Genomic DNA, 18399 nt, shown 5'->3' on the forward strand with positions numbered 1-18399 from the left:
TCTCAAGGTCTAGACACGACAGCTGGAACCCCTTAGGCCTAGGAGAAGAGCTCAAATTCTCACTCAATAATTTATGCTTATTTTATTCAAAATGTTAACAAGCTGGATCATCTACAGATTTCTCAGCACATAAGAAATGAGAAACAAATGAGAAAATTATTGATAGGACAATTAAGCTAGCAAGAATTCATAGTTTAGTCCTGGCAGGAAGAGAGAAGACATAAAAAAAACTGTACAAAAAATACTCAAGAACTAAAGAATTGGGTTATTTAGTCCAGAGACAAGGATACCACAACAGGTCTTAAAAGTAAAATACATTGATTTTATATTGATTAAAATCTGTTGATTAAATGATTAAACTGATGATTTGCGGCCATCAAGCCAATATTAAACTATGTTGTATTTTTGTTCATTTATAAACATTGAATGAAGTAGTTGCTGGAGAACTAAAAATAAGCTATGAATCCTAACTTCAAGTAAGTTACAGTCAAGTGGGAAAGAAAGGCATGTGAACAACATAGTGCAATAAGAATGTAAGTGCTGTCACAGAAGTGTATGTTGGGCACAGTGGAAGTCCAAATGAGGTCCATGGGACCCTTCCTTTAGCTCAAAGAATTTGACCTTACATTAAAGGGCAGTGGCAATCCATGAAGGATTTTGAGAAGGGAAACAATTTGTCAGATTTGCCCAGAGTGAGGACTAGATGGGCGAGTTGCTGGGCAGAGGCAGAGTGACCAATGGAGACCGTTGCAATGGTCCCAATGAACGATGACAGCTGGGCTGGTCCAGAGCTGGGCTTTGCCAGGCAGGTGCATCAGATGGATAATAGATAGAGCTTCTGGACGCGTCAGCCTCTTGGATTTTCTCACCTATGTATGTCTGAATCTTCTTAGAATTTTTCATAACTCTTTTTTCCTCAAACATCAGTGTTTCTTAAGTCCTTCATCTCTTTCTCTCCTTTCTCAGGTGACATTGTGAGCTCCCCTTCCTCTTCTTGTCTTTTTCATGTCAGAATCCTGGATTCTGCCTGAGGCCTGCCCCCTACTCTTCTTGTTTTTTCGCAGCAATCATACCCATTCTTAAGGCTTCAAATAGCTTCTGTATTCCCATAACTACCAAACCTGCATTTTCAGTCTGGAGCTCTTTCCTGAGCTGCCGACTTGTACGTGCAACTGATTCCAGAACATCTGGACTTGGATGACACATGTTACCATGCCCAAATCAAGCTTGCCCATCTGTCCCACTGAACACACCCTCTCGTGTTCCTTGTGTCACAAAGGATGCCACTGGCCACGTAGTTGCTCAGGCCAGACACCTGAATGTCATCCTTAATTCCACTTCTTCATTTTACCCCTTCAGTGAACCACTAGTTCTGTTCTACCTCCTTGGTAGGTCTGAATTGTCATTTTTCTATAAATATCTTCATGACCACTACACTAGTCTAGATGCCCATCATCTTACTACCTGGGTTACTGAAATAGCCTCCCACTGGTGGCCATGCTTCCACGTTTACCTGTTGAAATATTAATATAAACCCCTTGCCCAGCTTCCAGGATTATTTTTTTTAATGTAAAACTAGTTTCTGTACAAACCAGTGAGCCAAGACTTCTCTTTTCCAAGACTATATTAAAATGAGTCCTAATAAAAACATTATGGAAGGAGGCATAGGTGGACCAGAGATTCCCACAAAGTTCTGCATGATGAAGGCAAATGCAAGCTTGAATGATGAAGACTGTAGCACCGAACACAGCAAAGTGGGCTATATTAAAGGCCATGGATGAGTGGCCAGGAGGATCTCACTAAGGCTTGGACTGCGGAAGGAAGGGACTGGGAAGTGAGGCTGGCTGAGAAAGGGTATCAACAGGATATGTGTACAGCAGCCCCTGTGTCCATGGGAATAAGTTCCAAGACCCCCAGTGGCTGCTTGCAACCATGGATAGTATTGAACCCTGTACATACTACATTTTTTCCTATACATACATACGTGTGATAAAGTTTAACTTATAAATCAGGCACAGTAAGAGATTAACAGTGATAACTAATAATAAAATAGGACAGTTATAACAATATGTCAGCATCACTGCTCTTGTGCTTTGGGGCCATTATTAAGTAAAATACGGGTTACTTGAACACAAGCACCGTGGTACCATGGCAGTCAATCTGTTAACCAAGATGGCTGAGTGACCGAAAGGTGGACAGTATGGGAAGTGGGGACATGCTGGACAAAGGGATGATTCACGTCTCAGGAAGGATGAAGTAGAAAGACGTATGATGTCATCGCACTACTTGGAATGGCATGCAATTTAAAAATTATGAATTGTGTATTTCTGGAATTTCATATTTAATATTTTTGGACCACAGTTGACTGTGGGTAACTGAAACCATAGAAAGGAAAACCATGGATAAGGGGAGGGGACTACTGTATACACAACTCCTCCCACCTCTGCTTGTCAGTTAGCCTAATGCCAGCCTCTTCTCCTTCAGTAAGAAATCAGAGGATTCTTCTCTAAAACAATTGAAGAAATAAATTTAAAAACCCTGTAAAGAATCTCTCCTCATTCTGACAGTAATGACTGGTCACCTTTCTGTATACCTGGCATCACCTGAGAATAAATCAGTAAGACTCACCCACAGACATACGGCTCCCTGTCAAACATTTCTCTCACATTCTAAAATGAGTAGATATGTCTAGACAACAAGAATCACAAAACACTGGAATAAATCTTTTAAGCATTATTGAGAAAGACTGAGATTAATAGAAAAACATAAACTCTATGAAAACAAATATCACAGAGACTAGAAGATAACATTAAAAATCATTTTAACTTGTTTTATATTTGAGAAAACATACAATTTGAACAGGTTGATTTTTAAAAGGATGATCATAAAGTGAAAGAGAACACTTGAAAATTAAAAACACAATTCAAATTTTTACAAGATTAAAGAATAGTTGGAAGATAAAGTTTATGTGATGTCCCAAAATATAGACTCAAATTTTTTTTGAAAAGAGGAAAGACAAGAAAGGAAAAGAGAAAATAATATGTAAGAAAAAGTATAGGGTGTTAATCTAGGAGATCCAATCTTCAACCTATAGGATTCCCATGGGAGAGTTCAAGGAAGGTATTTTCTATAAAATAATAAAGCTTCTCAGTGATGAAGGGAGATACATGTCTTCAGATACAAATCTGAGTGCCTCAAACAATAACTAAAAGAGATATTTTTATAGCATTGTGAATTTTGGATTACCAAGAATAAAAATTTCAGAACATGGGATTAAAAAGAATATCTTAAAATTGTTCAGAAAAAGAGGCCACCTACAGAAAAATTAGAACCAAGATGGTAACAATCTTTTCAACAGCTAAATCAGGTGCTATATTAGTGTAATATCTTAAAAATTCTGAAGGAAAATTATTTTAAACCTAATGTTCTAGAACCAACTAACCTATCAATCAAGTGTATAAAAGAATAAAATATACAGTATTTGGAAATCTTCAAATTCCTAAAGTTCATCTTCCACTCAACCTGTTCTTATGAAATTACTCAAGAATGTTCCTCACTTTGAGAGATTTGACTGAGACCAAGAGTTAAGGTCACTGAAAACAATTGATTCAACCTTGTTGAACAGTAATGTCTAGAATAATAGCTGTGCATCAGGCCTAGAGAGTAATCAATCAAAACTAAATAAGGGCTGGACACGGAGACTCACACCTGTAATCCTAGCATTCTGAGAGGCCAAGGCGGGACCATGGCTTGAGGTCACGAGTTCGAGACCAGCCTGAGCAAGAGACCTCTTCTCTACTAAAAATAGAAAAAAACAGCTGGGTGTGGTGGCACACACTTATAGCCCCAGCTACTCCAGAGGCTGAGGCAGGAGGATCACTTGAACCCAGAATTTGAGGTTGCACTAAATTAAGAGAACAGAGGGGTTGGGAAAGGACATAGGAAAAAGTACCTCCATGAAATGGATAAAATGACTGAAAATTTGGAAACCTTGAATATATGAGAAAAAGGTATTGTTTTTTTAAAAAAAGAAGGCAACTAGAAACTTATTAAAAAAGTTTTGTAAGAAAGTTATGGCCCAAATATTCTGAAACCAATCCAAATTGGAGTTAGTAGACTAATAGAAGTTGGTAAACTTCAAGGAAAAAATGTACTGGATTCCAATAATGAGTCAGAATCTGGAAGATATTGAGGATATGGTGAAGAAGGTATATGTTTATTTTCCCAAAAAGAAAACAAAAGCAATCAGAAATCCAGGAAAAGTAAAAGTAAATACCGTATGAGCAGTAAATACTCAAAATATGTAGTAAACTTAAATTTTGAGCTATTGAAGTGTAAGGAAAGAGCATTTACTTAAACTGGACATTGTCCTTTGAGTGGCTCGGGTGTAATAATATGGGATATGTACTTATAACCCACTATTTGGTCCCACTAGAATATTAACATATTCATAATATTAACATAGCCATAATTATGGAAACAATATTTTGATTTTAGGATTCAGAACCAATTCATAGACATGGCATGGAACATTTAAAAATGTTAGAGAACTGAACATAAATGATATTACCTTTGACAGTGTAAAAGCCAGTTGTGAGAATGTTGGGAAGTAGAAATGGAAAGGAAAAGATGGAGAGACGTGTAGGGACACGGTATCAGTCAGTGATGTGTTAGGAAGAAATGACAGCTTTTAACTTTGTCTTAAATAGTCTGGGGTTCGTTGGGTTGAGGGCTATACTTAACTGAGCTCAAGGCATCTACCTGAACAAAGTTGAGCTGGTGTGATGGTGTGGGGGGAATGGATATTGAAAGGCGAAATAGCACCAAAATATGTTCTGTTTTTAAAACAAGCATTCTCCAGTATCTGGAATGCTTTTGTCTTCTTTTACCATATTTAACCTGACCTTGTATCTCAGGCTACCCCAGTTAAAATTAGCTTAGTTAGGATATTCCAAACGTGGAGATTTAGCAATAAAATTGTCAAGGGGGTGCATCAGTCAAGCACTAGCAGTTGTGGAGCTTCAATTATTGATTAAGTTACTCAACTGACAGGCACAATTGCTGACTTTGGGCAGAACTACAAGTAACTATGAATTAGCGGATTAGTGGATATATCTAAGCTGTTTTTAAAGGATCAGGTTTTTGAAGGATGAGACTGTGATTAGATGCTGTGATTAGAAAAGTGCTGAGTAAATTTTTGATGCCATGATACATATCCCCATACTAAGTATATAATTTGATACAGAATGTATCTTTTTATACAATGCTTCCAGCATATCATGCAAGCTGACATCTTCATTATGCGTACAAGTGAACACTTTAATACTTCAATTATTTATTATTTGAGATGAGAAGCTTGGCTCTTCCACTAAGAAGATCCAATATGATGCTTTTGAGTTATGTATGAATCTTTGTGAAGGATGACACCAGAAGGCTACATTTTCTTTGGGTACAATGCTTAAGAAATCAAACATATTTTAAAGAATTGGAACAACCGGATGTGTGGGTGATTTATGTGGAAGGAAGTAGAGCTCAGTGGTTAAGTATCAAGGCTTTAGAGTCGGCTTGGAATCCCAGCCTTGCAAACCCTTCTGAGTCTCAATTTCCCTCTGTACGTAGTGATAACAACAGTATAGGATCTATCCCATAAGGTAGTTGTAATGAGGAAGGGGAAAATGCACATATGTTGTATAGTGTAGCACTTGCCAAAAATTATACTCCTTTAATTCATATTTCAGCAATTCAAAATACTTAATAATCTGAATAAATCCTAAGATAAATTTTATATTTCCATGATTATTACAAAATAGCTTCCAAGCAAATTAATACTTTTCTTAACATTTTCATGGAGACCTAAACTACTTGGGTATTAACCGCTTTCAAACATTGAAAAGTACTTCCAGAGTAACTATCCCCATAAAAGCAATTATTAGACTAGTTATAAAATTCCCCTGTTTGTCAAAGTATATTCTCTGAAAACCTCCACTGAACATTTATTTGACAAACACTTACATAATCTACCTGTGTGGTAGGCAATATTCCATCTGCTTTACAAATATTAATTTATCCTTATAACAGCCCAATGAGAAAAGTACTATTATTACTCCTATTTTATAGATAAAGAAACTGAGGAACATAGAGTTTAGGTAACTCTCCTGGGATAATTGTGGTGCTCCTGAGAGAGTGCAGTGCATTTTCCAGCACTCTTTTGGACCCAGGCTATCATTCGAGGTGTATTGGGTGCTGTCGGCCACAGGTGAGTCCCTCCCCAGAAATTTCTGTGGGGTAAACCTTCATCCAAGGTTATTCTCCTCCCTTTGGAGCAATCCACACCCAATGCCCCTTGCCTCAATTCAGGACATCTCTGAAAGGCCATTCCAGCCCCAGAGCTCCTCATGGGATCAACTGAAGCCCGGTTGGAACTACATCACAGTTCACCTTTCCTCCCACTCAACCCCATTCTCCTTACTTCCTCAAAAGTATTGAGCCCTAGCGCACTCTCCCATAAGCCTCTTGCATGGAATGTCAGCCCCAGAGTCTGCGTCCCGGAAGCAAGACAGTCACATGCTAACAAGTGGTAGAGCTGAGTCAAGCAGTATGGCTCCAGGTTCTCTACTCTTAACCACCATGCTCTACTATATAGTCATAATAATTCATTTCAAGAGTATGCTTTGGAAAGTAAAAATTTTCACTTAAAAATATTATGTAAAAAGATTTTATAGTAACCCAGCCCTCCTCCCCATTTGTCCAGAGTAGCAAGGTCATTGCTTTTCTTCTCTGGAAAAGTGTTCCAAGATCTTTTAGCTCTGGTATACCCTAGGTTCCACCACAGCTGCAAGCTGATGGACTCAACAGATGGCTATTAGACTGGGATGGTAAATGCGTATTTTTAATGGTAGTTTAGACACCCATAAATAAGGAAACTAGCTCTACAGTAGAGCCTTCCTCAAATCCTCTCAGATGCTCAAGCCTATAAGTTTCTGTGATACCATGAGAGTAACCAGTTTTCCAGTTCAAAAGAGGCACAGGTTATGCTGATGAAGAAACGTCTAATCTCTTCTAATCTCTTAAAGTAGGTGTCTCATGATGGCTTGTGCAGTTCTCTAAGAATGCATCCTGATCCTAAGCTGGAGTGGAAATCTGCTGAGCTAGACTTCCACAGGTCTAATCCCAACACAGGGATACCAACCCTAGTGATGTCATGAGAAACTGAGAAAGCAAGCCTCACTCGCCCAGCACTACATTTTAGCGCTTATTCTTGTCGTACAATAGAATGACTCATCATCCCAGCCAACAGCTGAAGCATCTGCTTGGTGGGGGTGGGAATATATTAGAAACTCACACCTCATATAAAGTACCACAGGGCCCAGAGACATGTTTCAAAAGAGTTCAACAAAGCTCCAAAAAAAGGAAGAAAAGACATATCAATCTACTCAGGAAAAATTATGTTGAATAACAAAGGCTTTGAAAACCTCACAGGCTTATAACAACAAAGGTTTATTTCTGGCTTATGCAACAAGTCCATTACAAGTTGGCTGGAGCTCTGCTTCTCATTATTGTTGCTACAAGATCCAGGTTGATGGAGTTGTCCCGTCTGGATAAAACTGAATTCATGGCTGAGGGTGAATACAACACAAGAAACCATTGATCCCGATAAAAGCTTCTGCTCATATCTCATTGTTCAAAGGAAGTCACATGACCAGGCTTGAGGTAAGCAGGGAAGGATATATCATTTTCCCTCAGGGAAAAACAGCAAATGAAGAATAATACAAAACACAGCACAGTCTTCAAATTTATCCAAAGCAGAGTCCTTAATCTGGTTGACGGTGCTCTCAGGGACAAATGCAAGAAGTGAGCTGAGATGTTTCATATAATTCTCCTGTTTTCAGTTGAATACCCCTACCTTAACCTGGGTCTACTGTTCCCAATTCCAGAATCCTTCTGGTTGAACCTCTCTGGAACATGAAGCCCCAGTCTCGTGCTGGTGTGGGGATGAATATTGCCTTGGTGTACATGGGGTGGGAAGGAAAGTAGGGATTGGTTTCTAAAATAGGCTTTTACCCATTCTCTTTTCAGCCCATCTGCATTCCCACACTCTTGTGCCTTCAATTCCAAGTTTTTCTGGGGTTCTGTGGTACCAGCTGGCTTGCTTTTCTATTTCCACCGCTACTGGTTTACCTTTTATTTTTCACAGTCTGTTGAGTCACTTTCCCATTGGTCTATGTTTTCTAGCTTCCATTATTATTATTATTTTTTTGCTGTCATCTCTTTTCTTCATACTTGTGTTTTATCTCAGCATTTGAATACACTAATAAAAACCATGCGCAATGCCTATATCTTGGTTTCTAATACTATTCTCTAATAAAAGAAACCAGGGCTCCTTGGGGAAATGGTAGATTCTAGGGCTGAGTTCATGGATGATGCAAGATGATCCTGGAGTATCTTGTAGAGCCAAAAGGCAAGGAAGTGCTAAAAGAATGAAAATATGGAGCATGTCAAAAGGACAAACGAGGCAACCTAAAAGAGCCCCCACTGGCTAAGACCGGAATAATTTGAGAAACAAAATAAATAATATAGTATTGGACAATAACTCAAAACATTAAATAAATATACATGAGTACAAATTGATACAAATAAATGATTGAATAAATAAATAAATGGGGGAGAAAGGATAAATCTCCCTTCCAAAAAAGATACGTAGATACACCCACCAATCCAGGAAGTGGAGCCTAATTCCTTTCCCCTTGAGTATGGCCTGGACTTACTGACTCCTTTCCAAAGGTTAGAAGATGGAAAGGGAAAAATAACTTTACTGTACCTGTCAGACACTACCTTAACCAAGAGATCAAGGTTAACATCAATGGTGATATGTCGCATTGATATCATGTACCCTTGATTTGATGAGAAGGACATATCTGTGTATTGTTCCCCCAAACCCATAATTCCAATTTAATCATGAGGAAACCTCAGACAAATGCAAATTTAAAGATGTTTTCCAAACTACTTGCTAAGGTTTGAATGTTTGCATCTTCCCCAAATTCATATTATTGAAACATAATCTCTAATGTAGTGGTATTAAAAGGTAGGGCCTTTTGGGGAGGTGACTGGGTCTTGAGGGCAGAGTCCTCATGAATGAGGTTTGTGCCCTTATAAAAGAGGCCTGAGGGAGCTTGTTCATCTCTTCTACCATGTGAGGATGCAGCAAGAAAGTACCATCTATGAAGCAGAAAACAATCCCTCACAAAACACCTAATCTCCTAGGTGGCTTGATCTTGGTCTTCCCAGCCTCAAGAACTGCGAGAACTAAATTTCTATTGTTTGTAAATTATATAGTTTAAGATATTTTGTTGTAGCAGCCCAAGTGGACTAAGACACTACCTGACCAGTATGCTTCAAAACTGTCAGGGCTGTGAAAAACAAGGAAAAAACTGAGAAACTGCCGCAGATTGGAGGAGATTAAGGAGAAATGACTACTAAAAATGCAATGTGGTATCCTGAATTTGATCCTGGAATAACAAAAACAACAACAACAAAAATTAATGGAAAAATTGGTGAAATACAGATAATTTTTGTATTGTACAATTGTAAATTGTAAAAAAAAAATACCAACTGTAAAAATGTCTGTTTACTTCATAGTAAATGTTAATTTCTTAGTTTTGACAAATGTACCAAGGTCGTGTAATTTCTTAACATTAGGGGAAAATGGGATCTCCCTGTATTATTTTTGTAACTTCTCATTTGTAAATCTAAAATTTAAAAGTTTGTTGCAAAAAATTTTTATAGTGAAGTTCCAAGAAGAATGTTCTTGGAACTATGTTCTGCCAGGTTTGGCTGGAAGTTCATAATCCTGGTAAAGTCCGACTTCAGCTTCAAGAGTTGGTTGAATAGTGACAGCCTGGAAGGCCTCTTCTAACTCCCTGGACACAGGGTCTTCATAGCACCTTATACTTGTCACCGTGTCACTCTCCCAGTAGACTGAGCATCTCAAGGCAAAGACCAGGATCTATTCATTATTTTTTGCTCAGTATCTGGCAAAATGCCACTGGAAGGCATATATACATTTAATAAATATGTGCATGTTTGAGCCAAGTTGGTTATGGAGTAGAGTACAGCCATTTCAGTGTGAGAAATACAATGGAAGAAAAGCCACAAATTACCAGTTTTTTAAAAATCAAGTTCCCAGTGGAATAAATATTCTTTTCTGATAACCGTTTGTTCCAAAGCACCCTATATTCCTTTGGTAGTAAAATATAGCCCAAGACCATTGCTTCAAATTGCAGGGAACTATAGCAACCAGAGCTAGACTGTGATGAAAAGCCAAGGTTTAATTAGCCTTGTTCTAGTGACATTTTTCTAAATAGTAAACTACACACTCTGAGAACCTTCCCACTCTTAATTATTAGGGAAATCATGCCTTGTAAAAGTAAACCCTACCCAGATGATATTTAATGGACAAGAGAGGCAGACAATATTTGACGTTTGTAGCCTCTTGGTGTTGTGTTTTTCTTTTATCTTTGCTGTTTTCTTTTCCATTAAATGATCGGAAAATTACCATGATTTTACTCCCATAGGCTGAAAATTAGCCTGCTAAGCTTGAGCCCAAATCAGATTCTGATGACTAAGAATTAATCTATTTTAGCAGAAGCACGTCTAACGGAAATCAGCACAGCTCTTCTCTGCGACAGCAGGGCAGTCGCTGCTGTCTCCGGTGAGTGATACACAGTAGCCAAATGTGGAAATCATTCGGGTCTAAATCCCTTTGTTCTCTGGCCAATATTGATCAAATTTTGTTTTTCCAGAGTACATCTGTTCACATGCACCGTTTCCACAAGGTGAACAAAATCTTCATTTTGAGGATTAAAAAGATGTGTTTTAGGGGAGTATTTAAAACCTCTCAGGCATAACTGTGGAGCTGCGATTTCCCAGCCCTGACTTTGTGATTCTGGGTTATTCCAATTATTTCAAGAGGTGGCAGAAAGTTGTCATTGTATTTAAATTCAAAATTCAAAATCTTTCACAGTAGTTTATATTTTAACATATCATAGGGAAAGCTTGCAAAGTATAAAACAGTGTGATAAAGAATTGCAACTCCGAAGAAGCTATACATAGGGAATTTAATCAAAATATATTCAGCATTTATTTATTGAGTACTTACCATTGCTGGGTATCATGGTATATGCTTAATAAAAATAGGTGACTAAAATAGCTGCCATCCCTGCTTTTATGGAGCTGTCAGTCTGGAGGGAAAGAAATTTAAAAAGACATTCATGTTCAATTTGGAGTTGCTTTAATTACTGGGTTTATCTACTTTTAATGCTGCTTCCCTTGCTTCAGTGGGAGACTCACTTTTAAATACAGTCATGTGCCACAAAATGATGTTTTGGTCAACAATGGACTGCGTATGTGATAGTAGTCTCATAAGAGTATAATGTGGCTGAAAATTTCTATTGCCCAGTGACGTTGCAGTGGTAGCAAAGTTTCAGCACGAGGCATGTTTGCGGTGATTCTGGTGTCAAAAAACCTACAATGCTGACAGTAGTATGAAAGTAGAGTGCATACAGTTATGTACAGTACTTAATACTTGATAATAAATGGCTACGTTACTGGTTTATGTACTTACTATACTATAGTTTTTATCATTATTTTAGAGTATACTCTACTTATTAAAAAAAAGTTAACCGTAAAACAGCCTCAGGCAGGTCTCTCAGGAGATATTCCAGAAGAACACATTGCCATCACAGAAAGTGACGACTCCACATGTCTTATTGCCCCTTAAGGTCTTCCAGTGGGACAAGGTGTGGAGGTGGAAGACAGTGGTATTGATGACTCAAACCGTGTGTAGGCCTAGGCTAATGTGTGTGTTTATGTCTTAGTTTTTTATTTTTTATTTTTTGAGACAGAGTCTCACTCTGTTGCCCGGGCTAGAGTGAGTGCCATGGCATCAGCCTAGCTCACAGCAACCTCAAACTCCTGGGCTTAAGCGATCCTACTGCCTCAGCCTCCCGAGTAGCTAGAACTACAGGCATGCGCCACCATGCCCGGCTAACTTTTTTTTTCTATATATATATTTTTTTTAGTTGGCCAGATAATTTCTTTCTATTTTTAGTAGAGATGGGATCTCGCTCTTGCTCAGGCTGGTCTCGAACTCCTGACCTCGAGCGATCCACCCGCCTCAGCCTCCCAAAGTGCTAGGATTACAGGCGTGAGCCACCGTGCCCGGCCTATGTCTTAGTTTTTAGCAAAAAGTCTTAAAAGTAAAAAAAAAAAAAAAAAAAATCAAGTAGAAAAAAGCTTAAACACATAAAAGGAAAGAAAATAATTTTGTATAGCTGTACAGTGTGTTTGTGTTTTACACTGTGTTATTATGAAAGAGTCAAAAAGTTTAAAAAATTTAAAAGTTTATAAAGTAAAAAAAGCTACAGTAAGCTAAGGTTAATTTATTGCTGAAGAAAGAAAAAAATTGTTATAAGCTTTGCATAGCTAAGTGTACAGTGTTGATGAAGTCTACAGTAGTGCTCAGTAGTATCTGACCTAGGCCCTCACCTGACTCCCCACTCACTCGCTGACTCACCCAAAGCAACTTCCAGTCCTGCAAGCTCCATTCACGGTAAGTGTCCTATACAGGTGTACCATTTTTAATCTGTTATACCATACTTTTTACTGTACCTTTTCTTTGGTCAGATATGTTTGGATAGACAAATACTTACCATTGTATTATATTAAAAATTGTCTACAGTATCCAGTAGAGCAACATGCTGTATAGCTTTGTAGCCCCAGAACTATAGGCTATATACAATGTAGCCTAGGTGTGTAGTAGGCTCTGTTATCTAGGTTTGTGTAAGTGAACACTATGGTGTTCTCAAAATGATAAAAGTCTCCTAAGGACACATTTCTCAGAAAGTGTCTCCATGACTGTGTAAGTCAAGGGTGAAAGTCATCAAAGTAGAAATTTATTTGAGCCGAAGGATTTGAGGATTCTGTTGCCTTAAAACATCTCTTCAATCTAGGTTTGCCACTAAGTTTTCCAAGATCAGTAATCCTCTTTAAATTATAAATATTCTTGAGAGTTTTATAAACTGCTTCTTTTAATAGCTTCTCCCTGTATTCACCTGCGTGCACCCCCTCCTCAGCCACGTCAGTCTCACAATTCCACAGTACGTGTCCTGGAGTCTTTTTGTTTTTTTTGCCTCTAAATCCTTTCCTTCTATCCTACCAAGGCCCATAGCAAATGCTACCACCTATAAAACTTTCCTTGGTCTCATTCTTGATATTATTCTTGTTTGTATCATTTATTTGACACCCGGTATGTTTTGCCTTATATCATAGCAATTATCCAATTAATACTCAAGATTTTTCTCTGTAACTGCATGTAAGAAGTTTCACTACATGAACAAGGATTTTCCATACATGAATATGGTTGCATAAATCACTACCCCTTGGCCTTCTACAAATCACTGAAAAGTAATATTAGTAAGTATCAAAACCTTCCAAACTTCCATTTATGGTGAAAACAGGAGGTAAGTATCATCTTCAGTTATGTATAAGGGCTGTATTTGTGACTACAGGGGTGAGAATTGTGTGACCTGTGTTGATAGAATTACCCTGGAGTGGGTTTGGTTCCAAGAAGCAGAGGAGACTAGGGTTACACGAGGGATCACACAGACAAGCTAAATTTGCTGGAAGCCCTTTGTCTCTGTAACCAAAAAATAGGAGAGAGATTTTGCAGGGTTTCCTCCTTTTTAAGGCTGAATTATATTCCATTCTATGTGTATACCACATTTTCCTTGTCCTTTCTTTTGTCAATGGGCATTTAGGTTGTTTGCGTATCTTAGATATTGTGAATAGGGCCGTAATTAACACAGAAGTGCAGATCTCTCTGAGATCCATATTTCAATTTCTTTGGATACATACTCAGAAGTAAGATTGCTGGATCAAATGGTAACTCCATTTTTGATTTTTTGAGTAACCTCTATGTTGATTTCCATTGGTGCCACACCAGTTTACATTCCCAATGACAGTGTAAAGAGTTCATTTTTCTCCACATTCTCATCAACCCTTGTTGACCTTTGTTTTTCGGTAACAGCCACGGACGTGAGGTGATATTTTATTTGCATTTTCTGATGATTAATAATGTTGAGCACCATTTTATATACCTGTTGGCCACTTGTATATCTTTAGAGAAATGTCTAATCAGATCCTTTGACAAATTTTAATGAGGTCTTCTTTTTTCTCGCTATTATTGCAGGTGTTTCTTATATATTTTGGATATTAATCAGTTATCAGATAAATGGTCTGCATATATTATCTCCCATTCTGTAGGTTTCCTTTTCATTTTATTTTATTTTATTTTTTTCCTAAACAAAAGCCTTTTAGTTTGATGTAATCTCACTCATCTATTTTTGGTTTTGTTATCTGTCCTCTGGGCATCATATCTAAGAAATCATTGCCCAGTCTGATGTCTAGAAACATTTTCCATGTGTTTTCTTCTAAGAGTTTTGTTTCAGTTTTACATCTGAGAATAATCCATTTGGGGTTGATTTTTGTATATAATATGAGATAAAGCTCCAATTTCATTCTTTTGCATGTGGATATTTAATTTTCCCAGCACCATTTATTGAAGAGATTGTCTTGTCCCCCTTATATGTTCTTGGCACTCTTGTCAAAAATCAGTTGGCTGTACATGCATAAGTTTGTTCCTAGGCTGTCTACTCTGTTCCATTGGTCTATATGTCTGTTTTTATGCCAGTACCACAATGTTTTGATTTGAATTGTAATCTGTTTTGAAACTGGGGGGTGTGATACCTCCAGCTTTGTTTATCTTACTCAAAATTATTTTGGCGATTTGAGGTGTTTTGTGGACAGGGTGGGGGGCAGCGGGTTCTGGGTTGGGCAGGCTGTCTCAACCAGCCGCTGGCTGTGCCCACTGCTTCCCTGACCCTTAGTCTGGCGTCAGTCCAGTGGAGGGTCCTGTGTTCTCTGTCCCACCCTGTGCCAGCCGAATCTTCGGCGATTTCCAGGGGCAGAGCCTCCTTTCGAGGTTCACCTTCTTTGTTCTGGTCCCAGCAGCCACCAGAGGCGAGATGCCTGTCTCCAAACTCCATCCCGTGGACCTGGGAAATATCCACTCAGACCAGCCCCTCCCCCGCCCAGTGTGGACCTAGCACAGAGCACTGGAGAGCTCAAAATGTTTCCCGCTTTTGTCTCTTCTCCACACAGCCTGTCATCCCATGCCACAACTTTGCACTGACTTCAGGGGTTTCCCTGCCCGAGTGGATGTGGAGGTTGGTGGAGGAAGAATCGTCCTCCTGTGAGTCAGACCACACTGCCCTGGCTGGCCGATGCGCATGGCCGTCCCACACTCTATTCTCTTTTGTATATCTCACACTCTCCGGATTTTGTGGTGGATTCTCCAATTCACCTTTTTTTCCCCCAGCGCTGCTTGTCCCATGCTGCTTCTCTGCAGATTCACGATGCTGTTCTTGTGGGAGAGTGACCCACTCACATGTAGCTCTCTGTGTTCTTCACCTCCTACTCTGGGAGAAGAGAGCCAGGAGGTCGCCCTTAATCCACCATTTTTTCAATTTCCTCCCCAATTTTTTTCTATCATTAATTTTTTGTTTCATTCCATCGTTATTGGAAATATACCTGGAATGACCTCAATCTTCTTAAATTTGTTGGAACTTGTTTTGTGACCCAGCATGTATCCTATCCTGGAGAATGTTGTATGCGCACTTAAGAAAAATGAGTGTTCTGCTGCTATTCATTGGAATATACTGTATATTTCTTCTGGCTCCATTTGGCCTAAAGTATTGTTCAGTTATTTCAGTTCTGCTGTCTCCTTACTGATTTTCCGTCTGAATGATCTATCCATTATAGAGAGTTGTGTATTGAAGTCTCCTACTCTTATATTGCTATTTCTCCCTTCCGATCTGTCAATGTTTGCTTTATGTATTTAGATGCTTTGATGTTGGGTACATGTATATTTATAATTGTTTTTGTCTTCCTTTTGAATTGACACTTATTATGTAATGCTCTGCTTTGTCTCTTGTGACAGTGTTTGGCATATAGTCCATTTTGTCTGATATAAGTATAGCCATTCCTGCTCTATTTTAGTTGCTAATTGCTTGGAATATTTTTCTCCACCCCTTCACTTTCAGCCTATGTGTGTCCTTCAATCTAAGATGAGTTTCTTGTAAATGCATATGGTTCGTGTATTATTTTCCTGATCTAATTTATTTGTCTATCTGTGTTCTCTTATAGCCCACTGAGTTCTTTAACATAATTATTTTGAATTCTGTGTCAAGCAATTTGTGGAGCTCCACTTATTTAGGGTTGGTTACTGGAGCCTTGTTAGTTTCCTTTGATGGTGTCATGGCTGCCTGATTTTTGTAGCATTTTTTTGGCATCTGTACATTTGAAGGACTAGTCACCTCTTCCCATCTTTACTGACTTGTTTTGGCAGATGATGACCTTCTCCTGTAGCATCCCCAGATAGCTGGGACTGTCTCTGAACTGTGGTCAAGTGGGGATGGAGTTGGGTCATGGGATTTCTTCCATTTTTGCAGTGAGGTCTGCTGTCAGCAGGCCTGTTAGTGGGGGCTTAGGTGGGCATGCCTCCTCCAGGTCCCTGCACAGAGAAGGCCTTCCTCTGGGACCACACGTAGGGGTGGCGCTAACTCCATAGGGGAATGGGACACTTTCTGGATCTGTAGCCAGGTCTGTGGTGGCAGAACTGCTACTGGGATGCAGGGATGGCTTCTCAAAGCAGCTTTTCTCAGTATTGGGCTCACTGGAGTGTTGCAAGCTCCTATCTGTGTCCCAAAACTTCCACATAGACACTTGTGCCTGTGGATGGTTGCCAAATTGTTATTTATGTGGAGGACAAGGGCTGGGATATTGTATTTTGACATTTTGCTGATGCCACTACTTGGGAAGTTTCCTTGTGTTTTTAGGTTATAATTATAGCAAATACATTCTGTATGTTATTTATAGTCTATAGTGATTTTTGATCTGTAGTACATCATTAGAAGTTTACCATTATTTATAATTGAAACTGGCTCAGAATGTGTTTCTTTTAATATTTTAGGAATTTTTTTTGTTATGGGGGTCTATAATACTTATATGCTCAGTACAAATGATATGGTAAATTAACTATTCTTTAATTCCACAAATATTATATCAACATGGTCTGAGAAACCATCTCAAACTACAGAGATAGGCCTGCAAAGAAATAGTTCATTTACGGAATATCTATACTAAGAGCAAATGTCTTTTCCACACTGTTGACCCACTTCTCTTCATCTCCACAGATAATATGGAGAAATATTATCACAATCCCAGGAGAAGAGAGACCTGCTTATCTCCCTGTCATACACCTGCTTGTGGTCCCTGAGTGGAGTGCATCTTTTTCCATCTCTATAACTTACATGTATAACTAATTAAGGCAAAATTATATGAGTCCCCAAATTCATTAATTTCACTAAATGGAACTATTAACATAGTAGGTTGCTATTGTTTCTCTCCTTCTGATTCCAGAATCCAGGGTACTTAGGAATGAGGGTATGTGTGCCTTCAAGAAGTAGATGCTCTATTGAGAAAGGACAAGCAAGATGGTCAGCAAGATACTTGAATTCCTCTTCCTATTCCTATTCCCAGGGTTACGAGACTCCCAGATTAGGTAAGGATTTAAACCTTAACTCAGAAGTTAGTACTTCACCTTTACCTTCTACTTCTTCCCACAAGAGAGCTCTGCTGAGAGAAACCTGCATCCCCTCTTGAACAATTTCAAGGGAGCCAAGGGATGACTTGCACGTGGTGGTCACTCAATAAATATCTATTGAATAAGTGAATTACTATTTGAGATATAGATAGATAGATAAATAGATATAGCTTGCTCTTTCCTCTGTCTTTCTTACTCATGGAATGTTTTAAGAATGGAATCTTTTTTTTATCTCTTTTTTTCTATATAATCAAACTAATTATATACATTTATAATGGATACTAAGGTTGATTGTTATAAATTCCAACCTTAGCGTTATCTAGGATACGCTGTCATAAGATCAGAATGATCACCATGAAGCCGAGATTCAATCCAAATGATGTGGAGCCAGAATCTGGCCATTAGTCAATAATCCATGCGGGCTCTCAGCAAAAAACAGGATAAGGAGACTGAGGTTGACCAGGGGAGGTGAATTGTTTTAGATAAAAGGGTCAGAGAAGGCTTCTTGGTTGGGGAGTATATTTGCAGAGACCCAAATGAAATGTGTTGTTTGCTGTCTTCTCATATCCTATGGTCATTATCCTATTATTGGGTTTTATTTTATCTGTTATCTTTCAATTAGATTGCTCTCCTATCTCCATCAAGACCCTATTCTGGTTAAGATGTAGCCTTGGGCATGG

This window comes from Lemur catta, chromosome 19 (genome assembly GCF_020740605.2).
Source record: "Lemur catta isolate mLemCat1 chromosome 19, mLemCat1.pri, whole genome shotgun sequence".
NCBI classification, from domain to species: Eukaryota; Metazoa; Chordata; class Mammalia; order Primates; family Lemuridae; genus Lemur; species Lemur catta.